Below are 20,846 nucleotides of genomic sequence, written 5' to 3' on the forward strand. Positions count from 1 at the left end.
AGAATTGTTACTCAGGGACAGACACAGAATTGTTACTGAGGGACACAGAATTGTTACTGAGGGACACAGAATTGTTACTCAGGGACAGACACAGAATTGTTACTGAGGGACACAGAATTGTTACTCAGGGACACAGAATTGTTACTGAGGGACACAGAATTGTTACTCAGGGACACAGAATTGTTACTCAGGGACACAGAATTGTTACTCAGGGACACAGAATTGTTACTCAGGGACACAGAACTGTTACTCAGGGACAGACACAGAATTGTTACTGAGGGACACAGAATTGTTACTGAGGGACACAGAATTGTTACTCAGGGACAGACACAGAATTGTTACTGAGGGACACAGAATTGTTACTGAGGGACACAGAATTGTTACTGAGGGACACAGAATTGTTACTCAGGGACACAGAATTGTTACTCAGGGACAGACACAGAATTGTTACTGAGGGACACAGAATTGTTACTGAGGGACACAGAATTGTTACTCAGGGACACAGAATTGTTACTCAGGGACACAGAATTGTTACTCAGGGACACAGAACTGTTACTCAGGGACACAGAATTGTTACTCAGGGACAGACACAGAATTGTTACTGAGGGACACAGAATTGTTACTGAGGGACACAGAATTGTTACTGAGGGACAGACACAGAATTGTTACTGAGGGACACAGAATTGTTACTGAGGGACACAGAATTGTTACTCAGGGACACCGAATTGTTACTCAGAGACACCGAATTGTTACTCAGGGACACAGAATTGTTACTCAGGGACACAGAACTGTTACTCAGGGACACAGAACTGTTACTCAGGGACAGACACAGAATTGTTACTGAGGGACACAGAATTGTTACTGAGGGACACAGAATTGTTACTCAGGGACAGACACAGAATTGTTACTCAGGGACACAGAACTGTTACTCAGGGACACAGAATTGTTACTCAGGGACAGACACAGAATTGTTACTGAGGGACACAGAATTGTTACTGAGGGACACAGAATTGTTACTCAGGGACAGACACAGAATTGTTACTGAGGGACACAGAATCGTTGAATTAAAGAGTATGTCAGACAACACGCAGAGGAGTGGCAGAGGAGGCAATGTTTCAGGAGCGAGCAGACGTGGCAGCAGAGGAAGGGGTCGAGGCAGCACTAGTCGCAGCCAGAGGCTAGTGCTCCCGGTGTCATCCAGCGGTCGTGTCTCCACCGACAACCCTGCCGTCATCGATTGGTTTGCTCGGTCGTCTTCCTCTTCCCAGGTCACCTCTGACACCTACAGCCAACGGTCGGTGGGTACGTCAGACACAACCGTTAGTTGGCATGGCCCGGGAGCAAGCCCACTGAAATCACGTGTCCTCTACCTGCCCCTGTCCTTTGGTGTTCCCTCACCAAGCGAAGTATCGCATACTGTGGGCTCAGCCCCACTGTACAGTGAGGAAGAGCTAACAGAGGGCGGTCAGGAACGGGGGGAGACATCCGCCTCTTCAGCAGCCAGGCGAAGAAGTACTGGCGAGGAGAGTGGCTCGGTAGCCGGTCTAGAGACAGGTCTGTCTCCTGACCCACACGCAGCCGAGGGGGCTAGTAGTGAGGCGGAGACCCTAATTGATGATGATGAGGCTGATCGCACTTGGCAGCCTCGTCGTCATTAGGAGAAGAGGGTGCCAGCTTGGCAGCGAGCAAAACAGTCGGTGGGTTGCCCAGGAGGCAGCAGGGTCGCAGCAGTGTCAGTGGAGGCAAACGGCCACGGAGTAGAGCACCAGCTCCACTGCAGCCTACCACCACGGCCAGTAGTGGTGCCGGTGTGCACGGAGGAAGTAGCAGTCAGCCAGTGAGGAGTAGCGGGGGTAAAGTTTCCTACTCGGCGGTGTGGCAATTTTTCGTCAAGCCGCCCAAGGAAGTAACCGTAGCCGTATGTCGACTATGTGGCCAGAAAGTCAAGCGTGGCCAGGGGGCCCATGTTGGGACTACAGCGTTGCATCAGCATATGCAGCGTCGCCATTCGGTGGCCTGGGAAAACCGTGATAAAGATACAGCGGTTCTGCCTGCCCCAGCCCCCGCTCCATCACCCGCTCCGTTACTTGCTCCGTCACCCGACGTCAATCGCCCTCTATCAGCCAGTCAAGGCTCCAACACCTCTGCTGAGGGGAGTTGTCGCTCGTTGGCATCTTCCGCTCGTTCAGATGCTCCTTCTCCTGCTACTCCTCTTCACGGATTCCATCAGCAGTCTTTCTTGGAATCCGTTTCCAAGAGACAACAGTTTGCGAGCACGCACCCGACGGTGCAGAAGCTGAACGTCCTCCTGTCCAAGTTGCTGGTGCTGCAGTCCCTCCCTTTCCAAGTAGTGGACTCAGCACCTTTCCGAGAAATTATGGCTTGTGCCGCGCCGCGGTGGAGAGTGCCAAGCCGGCATTTCTTCGCCAAAAAGGCAGTGCCAGCCCTGCATTCACATGTAGAAGAGATGGTGGGCCAGTCTTTGAGCATGTCGGTCTCTGCCAAAGTGCACGGCAGCGCCGACGTGTGGAGCTGTAACTACGGTCAGGGACAGTACATGTCATTTACGGCCCACTGGGTGAACGTGGTGCCGGCACAGCCGCACCAGCAACTTGGACAGGTCACGCCGCTTTTGCCTCCACGTTTGCACGTCCTTGGTCCAGCAAAGATGTCCGCGTCTACCACCTCTTCTTCCGCCGTGTCCTCAGCCGCCACCCCCGTGCCAAGTCCCATTACCCGACCGGCATATCACATGTGCAGGGCGCAACGGTGTCACGCTGTGCTGCACCTGGTATGCCTTGGCGAACGTAGTCACACAGGGGAGGAACTTCTGAGTGTAATGAACAGAGAAATCGACAGATGGCTGTCTCCGCGCAAACTGAAAATCGGAACCATGTTGACCGACAACGGAAAGAACATGGTGTCTGCTCTGCGTCAAGGAAGGTTGTGCCATGCGCCATGCATGGCTCACGTGTTCAATCTGGTTGTCAAGCGGTTCCTAAAATCCACCATCCCACTGCAAGACATCCTTAAAATGTCACGTAAACTTTGCATGCATTTCAGCCATTCCTACACCGCAAAGCACACCCTCCTTGAGCTGCAGCGGCAGAACGGAATTCCACAACATCGCCTGATCTGCGACGTTGCAACAAGGTGGAATTCAACCCTACATATGTTAGACCACCTTTACGAACAGCGAAAGGCCATCACCGATTTCCTGATGTTACAAGCGGATAAAGGTACTCCCCTGTGTAACTTAGATGTCAGCCATTGGCAGCTCATGCGTGACACCTGCCGCTTGCTCAGGCCCTTTGAGGAGGCCACGCTATTCGTGAGTCGGCAGGACTATGGGATGAACGACGTCATTCCTCTGTTGCACGTCCTGGAACAAATGCTGTTAACAATGGCTGGTCAGGGTGCGGTAGACGTGGCGCACAGATCTCAACGCCACATGACCCCTGTGGGGGCAGGACAGGAAGAAGAGGAGGAGGTAGAGGAGGACATTGGTGCTCAGGAATTATTGAGTGAAATGGGTGGTTTTTCCACTCAGCGGACAGGAGTGGAGGAGCAGGAGCATCTGGTAGAGGAGGAGGAGGAGGAGACAGAGGACCCAGACGCACAGTATGCTGTGGAGATGGAGGCAGGGAGTCCCTCGCATTCCTTGGCACAAATGGCCCATAGCATGCACGGTTGCTTGCGTAGCGACAGCGGAATAATAACCATCAGACAGAGGGATGACTTTTGGCTGTCCACCTTGTTGGACCCTCGCTACCGTTCAAAAATGGTGGCCTTTTTCACACCTGCTGAGAGGGAGGCCAAAATAACGTACTATAAAAACCACCTATGTAGTCAGTTGGTCTCTGCCTTTCTGCGCCAACGTCCATCCTCAGACACTGTGGGCCCTGTGCGCTCGCGTTCCGCTGCCATGGCAGCAGGGGAGGGGTGGGGTGGTAGGAGCAGTGGCAGCTCCACCAGCAGCGGCTGCCTCAGTCTGCAGTCGATGATGAGTAGCTTTCTTCACCAGCGCAGTGAGGAAACTACTAACCAGCCGCAGCAGCAGCAGCATCAGGTGGACCTGGAGCAGGACCTCAAACAACAGGCTTGGGCCTACTTGGACAGCACCCTGCCAACCGAGGTAGACAATCCCCTTGACTACTGGGCAACGAAACTTGACCTTTGGCCCCAACTAGCTGAATTTGCCCTTGAAAGGCTGTCATGCCCGGCCAGTAGCGTGGCATCAGAGCGCGTGTTTAGTGCGGCAGGAGGTATTGTAACTTCGCGGAGGACAAGACTGTCCACCCAAAGTGTGGAGAGACTCACGTTTGTGAAAATGAATCAGGCGTGGATTAGTCTGGATTTCAAACCACCAGTTCCTGACACAACTGACTAAATCCGCCATGAATCATGCCCCAAACATGTTATTATTTTTAACATAGGCCTCTGTATGGCCTTCAATTTAAGCTGCTTACGCTTCGCCACTCTGCCATGGGCCCCTGTACCGCCTCCTCTTGCTGCTGCCAGGTCCAGAGTGTGTCATGGGTCCCTGTACGGCCTCCCATTGCTGCTGTCTCCATCGCCACACTCTGCCATGTGCCACTTTCAGGTCTCCTCACACTGCTGGTGGGTTCCATTTTGTCATAGGGTGCTGGCAGATTACGGGCCTCCCATTGCTGCTGCCAGGCCCGTAATCTGCCATGGGTCCCCGTACCGACTCCTCATGCTGCTGCCAGGCCCGTAATCTGTCATGGGCCCCTGTACCGCCTCCTCATGCTGCTGCCAGGTCCAGAGTGTCTCATGGGTCCCTGTACGGCCTCCCATTGCTGCTGTCTCCATCGCCACACTCTGCCATGTGCAACTTTCAGGTCTCCTCACACTGCTGGTGGGTTTCATTTTGTCATAGGGTGCTGGCAGATTACGGGCCTCCCATTGCTGCTGCCAGGCCCGTAATCTGCCATGGGCCCCTGTACCGCCTCCTCATGCTGCTGCAGGTCCAGAGTGTCTCATGGGTCCCTGTACGGCCTCCCATTGCTGCTGTCTCCATCGCCACACTCTGCCATGTGCCACTTTCAGGTCTCCTCACACTGCTGGTGGGTTTCATTTTGTCATAGGGTGCTGGCAGATTACGGGCCTCCCATTGCTGCTGCCTGGCCCGTAATCTGCCATGGGCCCCTGTACCGCCTCCTCATGCTGCTGCCAGGTCCAGAGTGTCTCATGGGTCCCTGTACGGCCTCCCATTGCTGCTGTCTCCATCGCCACACTCTGCCATGTGCCACTTTCAGGTCTCCTCACACTGCTGGTGGGTTCCATTTTTTCATAGGGTGCTGGCAGATTACGGGCCTCCCATTGCTGCTGCCAGGCCTGTAATCTGCCATGGGCCCCTGTACCGCCTCCTCATGCTGCTGCCAGGTCCAGAGTGTCTCATGGGTCCCTGTACGGCCTCCCATTGCTGCTGTCTCCATCGCCACACTCTGCCATGTGCCACTTTCAGGTCTCCTCACACTGCTGGTGGGTTCCATTTTGTCATAGGGTGCTGGCAGATTACGGGCCTCCCATTGCTGCTGCCAGGCCCGTAATCTGCCATGGGCCCCTGTACCGCCTCCTCATGCTGCTGCCAGGTCCAGAGTGTCTCATGGGTCCCTGTACGGCCTCCCATTGCTGCTGTCTCCATCGCCACACTCTGCCATGTGCCACTTTCAGGTCTCCTCACACGGCTGGTGGGTTCCATTTTGTCATAGGGTGCTGGCAGATTACGGGCCTCCCATTGCTGCTGCCAGGCCCGTAATCTGCCATGGGCCCCGTACCGACTCCTCATGCTGCTGCCAGGCCCGTAATCTGTCATGGGCCCCTGTACCGCCTCCTCATGCTGCTGCCAGGTCCAGAGTCTCTCATGGGTCCCTGTACGGCCTCCCATTGCTGCTGTCTCCATCGCCACACTCTGCCATGTGCCACTTTCAGGTCTCCTCACACTGCTGGTGGGTTCCATTTTGTCATAGGGTGCTGGCAGATTACGGGCCTCCCATTGCTGCTGCCAGGCCCGTAATCTGCCATGGGCCCCCGTACCGCCTCCTCATGCTGCTGCCAGGTCCAGAGTGTCTCATGGGTCCCTGTACGGCCTCCCATTGCTGCTGTCTCCATCGCCACACTCTGCCATGTGCCACTTTCAGGTCTCCTCACACTGCTGGTGGGTTCCATTTTGTCATAGGGTGCTGGCAGATTACGGGCCTCCCATTGCTGCTGCCAGGCCCGTAATCTGCCATGGGCCCCCGTACCGCCTCCTCATGCTGCTGCCAGGTCCAGAGTGTCTCATGGGTCCCTGTACGGCCTCCCATTGCTGCTGTCTCCATCGCCACACTCTGCCATGTGCCACTTTCAGGTCTCCTCACACTGCTGGTGGGTTCCATTTTGTCATAGGGTGCTGGCAGATTACGGGCCTCCCATTGCTGCTGCCAGGCCCGTAATCTGCCATGGGCCCCCGTACCGCCTCCTCATGCTGCTGCCAGGTCCAGAGTGTCTCATGGGTCCCTGTACGGCCTCCCATTGCTGCTGTCTCCATCGCCACACTCTGCCATGTGCCACTTTCAGGTCTCCTCACACTGCTGGTGGGTTCCATTTTGTCATAGGGTGCTGGCAGATTACGGGCCTCCCACTGCTGCTGCCAGGCCCGTAATCTGTCATGGGCCCCTGTACCGCCTCCTCATGCTGCTGCCAGGTCCAGAGTCTCTCATGGGTCCCTGTACGGCCTCCCATTGCTGCTGTCTCCATCGCCACACTCTGCCATGTGCCACTTTCAGGTCTCCTCACACTGCTGGTGGGTTCCATTTTGTCATAGGGTGCTGGCAGATTACGGGCCTCCCATTGCTGCTGCCTGGCCCGTAATCTGTCATGGGCCCCTGTACCGCCTCCTCATGCTGCTGCCAGGTCCAGAGTCTCTCATGGGTCCCTGTACGGCCTCCCATTGCTGCTGTCTCCATCGCCACACTCTGCCATGTGCCACTTTCAGGTCTCCTCACACTGCTGGTGGGTTCCATTTTGTCATAGGGTGCTGGCAGATTACGGGCCTCCCATTGCTGCTGCCAGGCCCGTAATCTGCCATGGGCCCCGTACCGACTCCTCATGCTGCTGCCAGGCCCGTAATCTGTCATGGGCCCCTGTATTGCCTCCTCATGCTGCTGCCAGGTCCAGAGTCTCTCATGGGTCCCTGTACGGCCTCCCATTGCTGCTGTCTCCATCGCCACACTCTGCCATGTGCCACTTTCAGGTCTCCTCACACTGCTGGTGGGTTCCATTTTGTCATAGGGTGCTGGCAGATTACGGGCCTCCCATTGCTGCTGCCAGGCCCGTAATCTGCCATGGGCCCCCGTACCGACTCCTCATGCTGCTGCCAGGTCCAGAGTGTCTCATGGGTCCCTGTACGGCCTCCCATTGCTGCTGTCTCCATCGCCACACTCTGCCATGTGCCACTTTCAGGTCTCCTCACACTGCTGGTGGGTTCCATTTTGTCATAGGGTGCTGGCAGATTACGGGCCTCCCATTGCTGCTGCCAGGCCCGTAATCTGCCATGGGCCCCTGTACCGACTCCTCATGCTGCTGCCAGGCCCGTAATCTGTCATGGGCCCCTGTACCGCCTCCTCATGCTGCTGCCAGGTCCAGAGTCTCTCATGGGTCCCTGTACGGCCTCCCATTGCTGCTGTCTCCATCGCCACACTCTGCCATGTGCCACTTTCAGGTCTCCTCACACTGCTGGTGGGTTCCATTTTGTCATAGGGTGCTGGCAGATTACGGGCCTCCCATTGCTGCTGCCAGGCCCGTAATCTGCCATGGGCCCCCGTACCGCCTCCTCATGCTGCTGCCAGGTCCAGAGTGTCTCATGGGTCCCTGTACGGCCTCCCATTGCTGCTGTCTCCATCGCCACACTCTGCCATGTGCCACTTTCAGGTCTCCTCACACTGCTGGTGGGTTCCATTTTGTCATAGGGTGCTGGCAGATTACGGGCCTCCCATTGCTGCTGCCAGGCCCGTAATCTGCCATGGGCCCCCGTACCGCCTCCTCATGCTGCTGCCAGGTCCAGAGTGTCTCATGGGTCCCTGTACGGCCTCCCATTGCTGCTGTCTCCATCGCCACACTCTGCCATGTGCCACTTTCAGGTCTCCTCACACTGCTGGTGGGTTCCATTTTGTCATAGGGTGCTGGCAGATTACGGGCCTCCCATTGCTGCTGCCAGGCCTGTAATCTGCCATGGGCCCCCGTACCGACTCCTCATGCTGCTGCCAGGCCCGTAATCTGTCATGGGCCCCTGTACCGCCTCCTCATGCTGCTGCCAGGTCCAGAGTCTCTCATGGGTCCCTGTACGGCCTCCCATTGCTGCTGTCTCCATCGCCACACTCTGCCATGTGCCACTTTCAGGTCTCCTCACACTGCTGGTGGGTTCCATTTTGTCATAGGGTGCTGTATGGCCTCCCATTGCTGCTGCCTCCACCGCCACACTGTGGCTCCACACTCTGGTTTTGGCCCCGTGACTGCCCAAATGAGTGAAGTGTGCGGTGATTCTAAGATCGACGGCACTCATCTGCATGTCATACTGACTGACAGTATTATTTCTCTTCCCCAGCAGACTCCAAGGGCATTTAAATTAAGGGTACAGTGTTCTGCACTAATATAAAGGCTCTCTGAAGCCTAGAAACACCCTTTTTATAAGTTAATTTCGCAGCGAATATATTCGCCTCGAATCGAATTTATTCCTCGAATTCGCCGAATCAGCCGAATCGAATTTTTGAATACTTCGCTCATCTCTAGTTACAATATAAGGTAGACAGTACAGGTACAATACAGTTCAATACAGTAGGATTTAGAGTGCCCTGCTCATGGAGCTTACAATCTAAAAAGGAGGGGGAAAGCAATACAGAAGGTATTACTTGTTTGGGATGGGCTGATGGAGATGGTCAAAGTACAGTTTTTAACTGGAGGTGGGGTAGGCTTCCCTGAATAGATTAATTTTGCAGGGATAGCTTAAAGGTAGACAGGGTAGGAGATAGCCAGATAGATAGGAGTAGAGAGTCCCAGAGGATGGGGGAGGTTCTGGAGAAGCCCTGAAGAAAAGCGTAGTAGAAGGTGACAAGGGAGCTTGAGAAAAGATGGTCTTGGGAAGACCAGAGAAAACAACTTGGTCTATATGTTGAAATGAGTTTGCTGATGTAGTCGTGAATGGCATTGTATGTTGTTGTTAGTATTTTGAATTTTATGCATTAGGCTAGTGGAAGCTAACATGGAAAGCTAGAAGCAGATGTGGATTTTAATTTGCTCTAAGCTTCCTGCAATTTTCCATCGACAATTAGTAAATGATTTCAATAATTCCCTTACACAAGCTACCCTGAATCGCATGTTCTCTGTCTCTTGAATAATTTTTTGTGTATGACACAGTCCACATACCTCACTGTCAGGCACAAATATGATCTTATTATACTTAAAAGCAAAAGAAAAAAAAACATGTCCGTTGTTGTTTCCCCTAGGTTCAAAGCTTAAAAGTACCGATAGTTGAAAGTAAGGCGTATAACTCATTTAGCCTTTAAGCTGAACATGAAATAAAACAGACTCAGCGACACCATGCCAAAGGAAAAAACGGATAGCGCAATTTCACTGGGGCATTGGCAGTGACTGTATATCTTCTCCTCCTTCCTGCCCGTGTTTCCATCTTCAGGGATACAAAGATTCTATACAATTGTAGCTGCATGTCCATATTTCAGGAACGTGCTGATTCTGCACGAGTAAAACATTCGTCCTGTAAATTGAATGTCCCAGCTGTACTATTGTCTGGCTCTTATTAAATTGATTTTTTTTTTTCTAACAAAGCGTTCGCTAGAATTTAAACACAGACTGTTATTGCTGTAATACAAAAGGCTTGTTTCATTATTTCACTTCCCCCCCCCAAACCCAGTGACTGTGTAGCTTGTACTTCCAGGAGAAGAAGAATATTACTTATCTTCCTTGCAATAAAAAATGAAGATTGGGAACTAAGAGACGAAAGCTGCAGATCGTGAGATAAGATGAAATAGCATTTTCCTAAAATAGATTCTTTAAAGATTTAGTTAGATGCAGTCATCAGCAGACGTTAAATCACGACAAGCCCATTGTCTGCTTCCTATCTACCATCTTCAACGGGCTGAATAGACTTGTCAGACAACTATTGTGATGTATATTCTGACCAGTCATGTTATAAAGGCACTGAAGAAAATAACATTAGCGGGGATGGGGGAGATTAGACATTACACTGAATTTATGTCACTTTATAATACAGGTGAGGATTGGTTTTCTGGAAACACATTGTCAAGAAAGTTATAAAAGAAGAAAAGAAAATATAGCTATTAAAAAGGGAAAAAAATCATTTTGACAACATGGAGCAGCACTTTTTAGCACAGCAATTTTAGGGCTATTTATTAGTATGGGATTGTTAGAATTTAGTATCAGTACTTTTGACACAAGGTAAGTAAATGCCAGTATTAGATATTGATCTAGAGTGAAAATTTTACTGGGGATGGAGTTAAAGCGGAACTAAACTGTACTTGAGCACCACTAGACATGTGCGTTTCATTTCATTACAATTTTTTCAGACAAAAATTTAATTTATACATTCAAAATACATCCAAATTTCCGAATGGACATAATAACAAATGTCAACAAATCCAAAGAAATATTATAACGAAATTAACAAATACAATTGTTTCATTCGGATGACGTCACATGATGCAATAGCAGTTTGGGCCTGAAGGGGAAATTAATTAAATTCTCAAATTCATTCGATAATTCAGATTCAGATAAGGAATGGATTTTATTCAATTCATTCCATTCATTAATTCAGATGCATATGCTGCCAGTCGATATTGTCCAATCAGCTCATGCCATTTTTCTTGGTGGGTTGGTCTAGCATCCAAAAATAATTAATTCTTCTGAATCGAATCTGTCCGATTCAATAATATATTGAATATATATATCAATCTTTCGGAAAAACAAACGTTTTTCAGATCCACCTGGACCTGTATATACAAAATTAAAAATGAATCGGGTCAACATAACCAATATGACGAAACTAAATTCTTACAAACAAATGCATCTGAAATGAAACAAAAATTTCCCGTGTGCACATGTCTAAGCACCACAAAGTTTAACGTTTTTTTTTTTTCTAGAAATTATACTTACCTAGTTCGGATGCTGCATCTATCCCCCACCAGCTCTAAGACTAAGAACTGAGTGATTCAAGACTGCTGATCACTCAGTTCTCAGTGTCTCGTGAGCAGAGAGCAGTGACTGTCATTCACCACTTTCTGTTCTGCTCTTTTCCCCCCCAGCGCTCACTGGAACACTGGGCTGTGGAGGGAGAAGGAGAGTCTGGCTCAGGCTCTCAGCAGATCACTGAGAGGCTGATCCAGGTGCCGCTGCATACTTTGGGGTGGATCCCAACTTTAAAGGTAGGCCAGAGCAAAAAAAAAAAAAAGCGCAGGGTCGACATGATTAGGGGGAATAGAGGGACAAAAGAAGGTTAAATTATGGGATGGAAGTTTTTGGGATTAAGGCTTACCTTATTGGATGGGGGATGTTGGGGAGGGTCTCCCAGGGAGGAAAAGGAGGGTCTGTCCTCAGGAAGTCCAGGGGGGGAAGTTTGGAAGAAGAAGAAGAAGCTTCCCACCCTTCTTCCCTTTCGTGCTTTGGTTTGGATTGTCGGTGGTTGGTCTTTGAAGGAGGAAAGAATTCTGTATGGAGAAAGATTCGGGACCCATCAGTGGTATGGGAACCTCGGTACATTCCAGTTAACAAGGGGTTACCTCAGAATAGGTAAAATGGTGGTCACTGCGTATAAGTAGGGTTATCCCCGAGCCGGTGTGTTGCTGCTGGGGATAAGTAGGATTGTCCCCGAGTCAGTGAGTTGCTGCTGGGGATAAGTAGGATTTTCCCCGAGCCGGTAGGTTGCTGCTGGGGATAAGTAGGATTGTCCCCGAGCCGGTGGGTTGCTGCTGGGGATAAGTAGGATTGTCCCCGAGCTGGTGGGTTGCTGCTGGGGATAAGTAGGATTGTCCCCGAGCTGGTGGGTTGCGACTGGGAGGCCTAAGTTGAAGTCAGGGGCGGACTGACCATTTGGGAACTCGGGCACTGCCCGAGGGCCCTGGGTCAGTAGGGGGCCCCATGAGATGCCCCTGGTACCTTTTTTCATAGGCTTTTTTGGGCGTGGGTGAGGAAACAGAGGCCCCATGATCCCCTATTGCCCGGGGGCCCCATGAGTTGTCAGTCCGCCCCTGGTTGAAGGAATGTTTTCCACAAAAGTGAACTCGGTTTTATGGCCCTCAAATAACCACCACGTTTTCATCTGTTTATAATTTGGAATGTTATGTTATCTATGTTGAAATAATTTATTGGTGAATAAAAGACTGCTATGGCCATTTTGACTCCAGAAACTTGTTTGCGTATTTTGTATAGCTAGGATGGTGGAGGGTATGGCCTAGCACGTTTGGTTAGGTTGGAAGGCGTATATTCTACCCTTGTCAATTCAGGATCTTTCCCCAGCCTGGACCGGCTGAGTGACGTCAGCCGACAGTGGACTTTAGCCTGTTGTTGGCTGAAAACGGGTCACAGTAGTGCAAAACCAACTGCATTCCTGTAATCTACAGGAGAAGTACAGCCAAACCAGCTTGGGCTGTACTTTTTTCTTAATTTTTAATATTCAAAGCAAACCCATCTATGTCTCCATGCTTTATTTTGTCGAGAAATCACTTTGACCCCCCTAACATTTCTAGCTGTGTCCATCTTCAGAAAAGGCAGATGATTCATGTAGCATTTACTTGAACTGTATTGTTGCTGTATTGTCTCCCTTTATTTTGTAAAGCGCTGAGCAAACTGTTGGTGCTATATAAATCCTGTATAATAATAATAATAATAATATTATAATAATAATAATAATAATAAAAGCTTAATTGATAAATGAACTTTCACATTCAGTACACTTATCCTTTCAACCCAGTCACCTGACTGGACAGTGAAAGAGCAGCAGCAGACTGAAAAGGTTTCTTCCTATAAATCTGAGCACTAGTCCTATCAACATATTCTTTGTCAACTCATTTGCATGCAGCACATCTTTTTGGTTTCCAGTTCTGCCATTCGTCTTCCAGTCTGAGTGCTGTTGTATATGAGAAGTGTAAGAGGCTGATACCAAGTCCAATTCAGGTACTTGCACAAGCTGAATTTAGAGAGTGCATCTATTTGTTTATTAATAGACACAGAGTCGACTTCATTGTAGTTAAAGGTATGTGTATCTTTTTTTAGGTTGTATTTTTAGTTGGGATGTTTCATTTTCCTAAGTGTAAAACACAATATGTTGTCTTTTTGGCGTGATTATGTTTTAGAATATTTTCTTATTGTATTTTACTGGAGTTTTTTTGTCTTGAATTATTCCAATGTTCACCAAGGGCAAAATGAGATCATTAGTTTACCCTTCGCCGTCTTTCATCCATCTGACATATGCACGTCGGTTAATTCAATTAGACGTGAACGCGGAGAGGCATAATGAATCCCGCATGCAGTCTTTCCGTAATTTGAGGGAACAGTTCATGGGGTATCCATTTGATTTTTATTATCTGCACCATCCGTGTTTCATGGATAGATTAAAGTGAATTTAGGTTAATCCACAGTCTGCAAATTATTTAAAATTTGATGTAATATTAAGACCAGGAGTTATGAATTGTTTTAATACTGAAGATAATGATTTTTGACACATTTCTGTAGTCCTAGGGTCCATTTTCCACTTGTTAAGATTTTTTATTATCTGATGTATGTTGAAATTCATATAATACATTTAAGGTGTGACAAAGTACTGTGGAAAGAAGTGTTTAAGAGATACATGTGACATAAACTTGTATATAAAAACTGGAGTAAGTATTCCCATACAATATTTATAGCTACATACTGTGTGTGCATCATTATTATAATATTTTGTCACATTTTGATAAGCTAGCTCACATTTGTCTAGCAACCCAATTTGGGTTCAATTACTAAGTACCTAACAAAGCAAGATGCTCTTTGATTTAGGCCCTATTTACACTTAAAGTGGTTGTAAACCTCAGGCATGAAATATGAATAAAGCATATCCCTCTATAGTGTGTGCACATTCCAGAGCACTAAGTGTCATTTCTGTCTGCTGCTTCTTTCCTCTGCTATCAGCATGAATCACATCTGACAAGTTTTCCTGACACCAAGAGAAAAAAGGTGACAGGGGAGGAAGCTCCAGCACACAGCCTGTGATGGACAGCCTCAGCTCTGGTCCTGCGTGCTGCGTGAAAGGCAGGGGCGGACTGACAACTCATGGGGCCCCCGGGCAATAGGGGATCATGGGGCCCCTGTGTCTTTGCCCAAATTCAAAAAAGCCTATGAAAAAGGTACCAGGGGCATCTCATGGGGCCCCCTACTGTCCCCGGGCCCTCGGGCAGTGCCCGAGTTTCCAAATGGTCAGTCCGCCCCTGGTGAAGGGGGTGTGTCCCATTCCTCCAATCAGCTCTCAGAACTCTCCTCACTGAAATTTGCAGTGGACCACAGATAAACAGGTACAACTGATGCAGGGGGATTTGCTTTATTTCTGTGTATCATCTGAGGTCAGTCAATTCACTGGGTATATGTAAGGGTTTATAACCACTTTAAGTGATCTGCTGCAGTGCGTTAATACCTGTTACTTTGTGCATTAACATGTTGCATTAAAGTGTTACTAAACCCAGGACCCAGCATTCACTATATCAGGTCTCCCACAGTACACAGAACATGGAAATGCAATTATTTTAGTAAATATAAACTGCTAAATACCTTTTCTCATCAGCAGTTAGAGTGGTCTTGTAACTTCTATCAGTGTCCAGCAGAGCACTAAGTTACAGCTTGTCCTGTAGTAGGATGCAGGACCCCTGACCTCTGTCTGGAGAGTGCAGATTGACCCTGTGCTGATCACATGCACTCTCCCAAGAAAAAAAAAATCTCTCTAGCACTGCACAGCAAACTGAGTGTGCAGCCTCTGTTCTATCAGGAGGCATTTAGGAGACACTGGAAGAAGGGGAGGATTGGAGAAGACAGGATCAAACATCCTTTTTACACAATATGGAGGATTCACCCCTTAGGTTCCACAGTGAGTATAACAAGCATGCTTCACTGAATATACAGACTGATTTTACTGTTGTGGGTTTAGTAGTACTTTAAAGCGGAGTTCCACTCACTCTGTAAAAAAATAAAAGTCAGCAGCTACAAAAACTGTAGCTGCTGACTTTTAAAAAACAGCCACTCACCTGTCCCATGATCCCGCGGTACCCCCGCTGCAGCCCATTTCACCGGCCGTCCTGTATTTCAGGCGCCCGCATCTTCAGTGTGGGCACCAGGCTGTGACAGCTTGCGGCTTCACAGCCGGGTGCCCACTGCACATGCGCGAGTAGCGCTGCACATCCTGAATAGCCCCGTCATCTTCTGGGACCTGTCACATGTTTCACAAGACTTCGTGGAGGGAGGGTAGGAGGACAACTTCTGTTTCCGATTGCCTAGGGTACCTGTCAAATTCGGGTACCCATTCCCCAAAGGTGCCAATCCTTAATGGGGAGTGGGGGACCAATCTTTAATGCGGAACTTCACCTTTTGGATGGAACTCCCCTTTAAGTCAGCCTATTCATAATCTACAGATGAAATAACGCATATAACCTTTATTTTGTTAACGTAGTGCACCTCAGCACATGCTATGTGTTGCAAAACGGTATGTGTGTTGGGCAGTACCTTGTACACTGATGTCTACTGTAGATTGTGTTGGGGGTGCCATTATGGCACTCTATGGGGTTGATTTACTAAAGGCAAATAGACTGTGCACTCTTCAAGTGCAGTTTTTCCCAGAGTTCACTAAATGAGGTAAAGTTTCACTTTGCAAATAATAGTCGATTACATGCAAAAAAAATTAAATTAAAAAAACTGCATTTTTGCTTGCACATGATTGGATGATGGAAGTCAGCAAAGCTTCTACTCATTTACTAAGCTCTGGAGTAACTGCACTTTGCAAAGTGCACAATCTACAGTATTTACCTTTGGTAAAACAATCCGTAAGAATCTGTATAATAGAAAGCAATGGAGTAAGTGCATTGCCATATGCTTAGGTAATATGTTTAGTATGGCTTGCCATAACTCACAAGTGTGCATAGACACTAAAATGTTCTCAGAATATTATCCTAAGTACAAATACAGGATCTGTCACACACTTGTTTCATTTATTAGTGAGTCTCGAACCTAGAACAAGCATGCAGCCAGTAAAAATTGTGCTTCCAACCTGCATTCTAATGCCCCATACACACTATAAGAAAATCATATGAACATTTTCGTACGAGGACCGATCTTCCGATAATCGGATCATTACTACACAGATTTCGAGAGCCGATCATGACAATTCATGTGACAATATCCGAAGGGACAAGCGCCAACATTTTTCTCATATGATACCAGATCGTAGGATTTTCGTTTAATCAGTACGGTAGTCATCCAAAAATACAATACAAATACAATACAATACATGACATCACTTTCAAAATTCTTTTCTTTCATAGGAGAATTTTCATATCTTTAGTAACCATTTCACTTTCAATGTGAGACGAGAAAAAAACGGGTGATCGTTTGTCCAATATTCTCGTCATGTGTATGGGGCTTTAGTCTAGTCAGTGACTCATTTGGGTAGATTTACTGAAGCGGATAGCGTATGTACTCTCCAGCGCCTCAGGATATGCACAGCCAAAAGGGAAGCCAAGGGTACCAGGACAGCGACAACCAAAAGGAAATGTTCCAGGGGTGCAGCCCTCCTCAGACGGGGTTCTCACTGTCAGTGCGGTCAAAACTGACGCGTTTCGGGGACGAATCCCTTTCCTCAGAGCTGATGACCAACCTCTGATGCTGATGTATGATAAATAGAAAGTAAAGTAAGAGCCTCGCTGTTGATGCCCGCGTCCCCGAAACGCGTCAGCCATTTGACCGCACTGACAGTGAGAACACCTTGCCCGCCGTTGTGGCCATTGTCATTTTTCTATGCTTTTTAGATACATGCTTCGTCTGTGAGTATGTTTTTATGATTTAATTCCTACAATAAACCTTGAATAATGCACTAGGTGTGTGCGCCACCTGTTTTCTCTCTATCTAGATTTACTGAAGAAGTAGAGAATGTTCGCTCTGTAAATATGAAACAAAGTGAAGCTATGTTTGCTCTGTCCAGTTATGGGCAAGGGAAGAAAGACAATTTTTTTGATTCAAACACATTGGCTCAGGGTGGGGATGTTTCCTTTCTTACTCCACCATTTTTTTACAACTAGGGTTAATTTACTAACAACAAATAGACTGTTTACTTTGTAAGGGAAAGTTCACTGTGCAAAGTATACTTAATAATGCACTTGATAATGAAAGCCGAAAGAGCTTTACCTCATTCACTAAACTTTGGGGAAAATTCCCTTGCAAAATGCAACTTCCCTTACAAAGTGAACAGCCTTTAGTAAATCAAGCCCATTGTGTATTGCTAGGCAGAATTGTGAAATAGTCAAATGTATATTTAGCATTGAAGGGTTAAGCTATACTAACTGTAGTCACTTTAAGTGGCATTCTGTGTGGGTTGTTCTTTGATTATGCACCCCTTGGTAGCCTGGGCTCACAGGATACATTTTGATTGATGCGTGATGAATTTTGGCTTTACATTTTGCAGTCTGTACATCTACAATGGCCATTATGATGGGTTCCACTCTATCTTTTGGAAAGTGTATTTATTACCTCCTATTCCCTTTAGATTGTAAGCTTCATGAGCAGGGCCCTCCTATTCCTTCTGTATCAAACTGTATTATAATTATACTGTCCCTCTTTATCTGGTAAAGTGCTGTCTAAATTATTGGATCTATATAAATCCTGTATTATAATAATAATAATATTTTGTGCTATGGAAAATGCAACATGAGATGCTGGGGTACATGGGGGGGGCAGCGTGGAGTACTCCAAGGGGGGCAGCAACATAGTAGGCATTTCATCACAAAGATCTCGCTGTTGGAATATCAAATATACAGTATATGTGGATCTAGCAGCTGACTTAGCCCAACAGCAGGGGCGGACTGAGAACTCATGGGGCCCCCGGGCAATAGGGGATCATGGGGACCCTGGGTCCTTGCCCAAACTCAAAAAAGCCTACAAAAAAGGTACCAGGGGCATCTCATGGGGCCCCCTACTGACCCCAGGCCCTCGGGCAGTGCCCGAGTTTCCAAATGGTCAGTCCGCCCCTGCCCAACAGGCTTCAGTTATATCTAAAATAGGGCAGCACAGTAGCTAAATGGTTAGCACTTCCTCCTGGCAGTACTAGGGTCATTGGTTCAAATCCCAACCACGGCACCACATGCCGGGAGTTTGCATGTTCTCCCTTTGCCTGCATGGGTCCAAAGACATGCTGGTAGGTTAATTGGATCCTGTCTAAATTGGCCCTAGTATGTGTATGTATGAATGTAAGTTAGGGACCTTAGATTGTACACCCGTTGAGGGTTAGGGACTGATGTGAGTGTACAATATATATATATATATATATATATATATGTAAAACAGTGGGTAAATTGACAGCACTATATAAGTACCTGCAATAAATAAATACAATATTTTGGGTTGACTGACTCTTCAATTTTCAGTTAACAACCATATATAAATTGCACTAGACAATTATTGCAAACCTTGCTTACTAACATGTTTTGGTGGGATTGAGAAGGATTTTTTTCCCTTGCTGGAGTAAATCATGCTTTATGTGGGGGGGGGGGGGGAGAGGTTTGCCTTCCTCTGGATCAATTGTGGGTATAGGATTGTGTATATGGAGGTTTTCTATTTATTTATTTTTCTATTGGTTGAACTAAATGGACTTGTGTCTTTTTTTCAACCAGTTGAAATTAGTACAGACTTTACTGGTACAAATGAGATAATGCTCTAATTTAGAAATTGTATATATCACTTTTTTTACAAATGGATCACCATGATCTTAAAAATCCATAAACCCCCATGATTATCAACATCTCTTCCTTACTGGCAGTTTATATTATCAGATATCATATATAATCCAAGCTTGTAAAGTGTACAATATACAAATATCACATAGCCTTATGCTGATGAATCCTGTTAAGTCAACACGTTTCTCATGAAGCTTCTTCAGGACCAACCTAAATAAGCTTTTTGAGAAATGCATTGACTTAAGAAGATTCAGCAGCATAATCAACGTATGTGATATTTGTATACTTTATAAATCGAGTCTGGATTGTATTTGATAGTTGACAATGTACAGTGACAGTCAGGAGGAGATGTTGTTAATCAAGTGGGTTTGTGGATATAGACGTAATATAGCTATATATACAATTTTTATATTAGAATGCAATTTCATTTGTACCAATAAAGTCCATACTAATTTTGACCATGTGTAAGCTATACAATTTTGGATGTGGTACAGAGGAGGTGGCTTTTGCTTTTTTCTTTTCTTTACTTTTCTTTTTTGTAACTATTGTCGTACACTTAAATTGTGAAATGTGAATACACTTTAAGAGCTTTTTCATTTACAAAAGAAAAGGCTACTGAATTATTGTTCATTAGAATTCCTAGCCCTGTTTTTGTCTTCAGTGGATCACTTAACATGCACTACCTTTAACACCTTTTATTTCACAATATAAAATTATTTAAAGTAAATCACTTTTTCATTATTTGCTTTTTATTATTTCCTCTGGTTGCTGCAGAACTCACGCACATTAAAATGTTTAGGCCAGTAATTGTTTTTCCCTTGGACATTCATTTACTGTCTAAGAGTATCTGGTTTGTGCATTATCTTTCTTCGCCAGCTCATTCCTTTCTACATCAAACTGTAAATAAGCCACAATAATTTCCAGCATGGCGCAGCTTCCTGAAGTAATTTTTTTTATGAAAGGGAAAATGTTATCTAAAGATGACTTGTTCTTAAAGGTAAATATGCAGAAACAGTATGTTTTTTTTTTCATTTTATGGTCATCAATCTGATCAAACTAAAAGAAAACACTTTAAGCACTTTAGTTCTGGGCACTTTCACCCCCTTCCTGCCCAGGCCAATTTTCAGCTTTCAGCGCTGTCCCATTTTGAATGAAAATTGTGCGGTCATGCAACACTGGACCCAAACAAAGTTTTTATCATTTCATTGAGACAGACAGAGCTTTCTTTTGGTAGTATTTAAGGTGTAAGGAAAGGACCGCCAATAATCGACAAGTCTGTTTACAATGTGATTAGCTGTGATTGCGCACAGCTGATCACATGATAAAGGGCCGCTTTGATTGACCCTATACATCAATCTGTGATCAGTTGTGTCTGAAGGACACAGTGATCACAGAGTGTGCTAGGTGCACGCCCTGGGGGGGGGGGGGCATAGTTCTGGGAGGATGTCCATGGACACCCTCCCAGAACTGGATGACCGCCCTGTAGCCCTCTTTTGGCTGTAGTGCAGTCAGGAAGAAGTTAAACAGTGATTTTTTTTATTAGTTGTTACAGCTATTTATATAGCAACAATAATGACAATCAGGGGCGGACTGACCATTTGGAAACTCGGGCACTGCCCGAGGGCCCGGGGTCAGTAGGGGGCCCCATGAGATGCCCATGGTACCTTTTTCATATGCTTTTTTGAGTTTTGGCAAGGACACAGGGGCCCTATGATCCCCTATTGCCCCGGGCCCCATGACTTGTCAGTCCGCCCCTGATGAAAATTTAGGCAACGCTTTACATATTTTAGATTCACATCAGTCATTGTCCTCAAGGAGCTTACAATCCAAGGTCCATATCTCATATTCATA

General features: G+C 47.0%; 1 protein-coding gene across 3 annotated transcripts in view; it reads left to right on the forward strand.

The window, feature by feature from the left end:
- The window catches only part of CACNA2D3 (calcium voltage-gated channel auxiliary subunit alpha2delta 3), a 1,248,789-nt gene that overhangs the window by 643,494 nt on the left and 584,449 nt on the right, over positions 1 to 20,846 (forward strand). The window lies entirely within an intron of this gene.

Source organism: Staurois parvus, unplaced genomic scaffold, assembly GCF_062004578.1.
Source record: "Staurois parvus isolate SC_StPar_1 unplaced genomic scaffold, SC_StPar_1.0 ptg000282l, whole genome shotgun sequence".
Lineage (NCBI taxonomy): Eukaryota > Metazoa > Chordata > Amphibia > Anura > Ranidae > Staurois > Staurois parvus.